Genomic DNA, 2,872 nt, shown 5'->3' on the forward strand with positions numbered 1-2,872 from the left:
AGGACGCTCACAACTGCAAACAGCCTTGGCCGGAGCTGCTGTCCACCGTGAATAAAAAATAATTTGGATTGCATTCCTTTTGCTTGTGCATTTTTCATATCTTATGAACTTGTTATGCTGAAGATTGTGTAACTAGATAAGTGATCTTAAATATCATAGCTAGAAGCAAGTGCGATTACAGCAACAAATATAGTAGCTAAGCATGTTTACAGCTATGCCTGAGGCAATATCCCAATAGAAATGTAATCATAACAATAATCATATACAAGAATCATATACAAGAATCATAACAAGAATCATGTACAAGACAAGGAGTTGTGTTAGCCACATAAAGAAAATACATATCTAGAACTGAATTATGAAGGTTACTATGGGATTAGGTTAGACTAGAGAGAGAAGGAATGAGGATTGTGTTACAAGCAATATCCCCCTACCTGGTCGTACCCTTAAATGTCCACTAGATGGCAGGCATGTATCAGCATAAAGCAGGGGTCTACAACCTTTTTTCATCTGAGAGCTACTTTGAAAAAATGTAAGTGGCCGAGAGCTACTCATATCTTATTACTTACATTCATTCACATAACGAATTATTTTATCTTTTTGTCTCTTTCAAAAAATATTGTGCATGTGTGTAATAAGTGTGTTGACTCATTCCTACCCTTAGTGAGATGACTGTCACTGCATGGAGTCTACTACAGTTGTGTATGCTGGAGTGTATCCACTTACTTAGGTTCACTCTTATAGAGTCATTTAAATGGTCATCTGTCAGGCTTGTTCAGAATGTAGATTTCATTACATTCATATCAGAAAAAGCTGATTCGCAAACGTATGTAGACAAATAAAGCAAATACTTTCAGGGCTGCTTGGTGAATATTCTTATAGTTGTCTGGGTCTACCAGGCTCCAGAAATGTTGTGAATGTTGTTGCGATTGTAGCTGGACATTATTCTGGAGATTTAACCTCCATCTCCATCTCTACAGGATTGACACTGAACAGTTCATCTATCTGCTCTCAGTGTTTCCCCTAGGTTTGCTGCCTTGGGGGGGTGGCATGGACTGTGGCATGGAACCCCCCCCTCGGTGATGATAACTCAGCATTAAGGGTTGGTTGGGGGTAAGACCCTGCGACATACCAGCGTCATGTCCAGGGGGTGTACTTGTACATCAAGCCGCCTCACGCTACAGAAACAGGAAAATCCTGCCCTATGGGCCATTAGGCTCGAGAACCATCTGTTCACAAGGCTACTTATGTGGTCTTGATTACCTGTCCACTTTCTCACCTGGTTCTTGCTGTCTCTCTCTCTGGTGTGCCGACACCATCCTGCTCTCTCTCCTTCTCTCCCTCTCTATCCTCCTCTCTCCCTCTTTTGCTGTCAACCAAAAGGCAAACATAACGGTGCCGCATCAATATGCCGACAGACCGTTGTGCCGACAGCCCTCCCTGCATGTGAATGCTCTCCGCTTCTCTGTTACGGTACATGTGGGAAAACTAGGGTTAGGTTTAGGTGCTACGTCGACTTGGTACATGCTGGCATGTCTAACCCTAACCCTAATCCTATCCCTAACCCTAACCCTACCCCTAACCCTAACCCCAACCCTAACCTTAACCGTAGCACCCTAGCACCTAACCCTAACCCTAACCCTAACCTTAACCGTAGCACCCTAGCACCTAACCCTAACCCTAGTTTTCCCACATGTACCGTCTTGTCAGCTCTCGCAGAAATCCGCTAATAAACTGTCGGCATCGTGGTCCGTCGGCACAGCGGGTGGCCCCCAACATAACAACCAGAGTATTTATAATCTAATAAGAGGTATAAATTGATCCATATCAATTAATAACATTATTATAATTGAATATTGGATTGCTGTGGGCAATGCAGTCAGATAATGTCATTTTGACTTTACTCTCACCTGAAAAAAAATCGTATGTCCATCTATAAAAAACAGACATTTCCAATGCTTCAATCCACTGTCCATGTACTGTAAATATGCCATTATGGTATTACCATGAAACCCAATTCTAGCAGAATAAGAAAGATTGTATATCTACTTTAAGTAAAATAATAAAGTGCATCCAGTTAGCTCTTTAGCTGGCAAGTGTGCAGCAGACTAGCTCATCTAATCACCTCTGAGCTAGCTAGTTAGAACAGGAGACGAAAGGAGACCAGAGGGAGAGAGAGGCAGAGAGAGAGAGAGAGAGAGAGAGAGAGAGAGTACCCGTTCCCAGAGTCCCGTCTGTCTGAGCTCTCCCCCCTCCCCGGGTGGCACCCCCCCCCCCCCCACCTGCCCTCCTCCATCATGACCACCAGAGGAAGCAGTCGCCCCAACGGCACGCTGCCCCAGACCAAGATCTGCCAGTTCAAACTCGTGCTTCTGGGGGACATGGCTGTGGCCAAGTCCAGCTTGGTTCTGCGCTTCGTCAAGGGCCAGTTCGACGAGTTCCAGGAGACCACCATCGGAGGTAAGGGGGAGGAGGGGTTTGGTTTGGTTTGTTTATTTGGATCCACTATTAGATACAGCAAATATGCAGTAGCTATTCTTCCTGGGGTCCTCATACCATACTTTCAAACAATTTTTCATCTTAAACACTAAAATACAGACAATACACTTCCATAACATTCATACATACATACATACATTAGCTCTATTATTTACATTTAACCACTACGCCAGCCAGACCGCTGTGATGACAGCAATGCAAGTTGAGACAATTACTTCTTTTTTTTTTACACTCTTTTCTTTATTGATCTATCGATCTATCTATCACACTTTCAAAATATCAAGTTATCTATCACACAATCAAACTATCTATCGATCGATCACACTTTCAAAATATCAAATTATCTATCTTTCACACAGTCAACCTATCCATC

Source organism: Nansenia antarctica, assembly GCF_963989245.1.
Source record: "Nansenia antarctica genome assembly, chromosome: 11".
Classification (NCBI taxonomy): Eukaryota; Metazoa; Chordata; class Actinopteri; order Argentiniformes; family Microstomatidae; genus Nansenia; species Nansenia antarctica.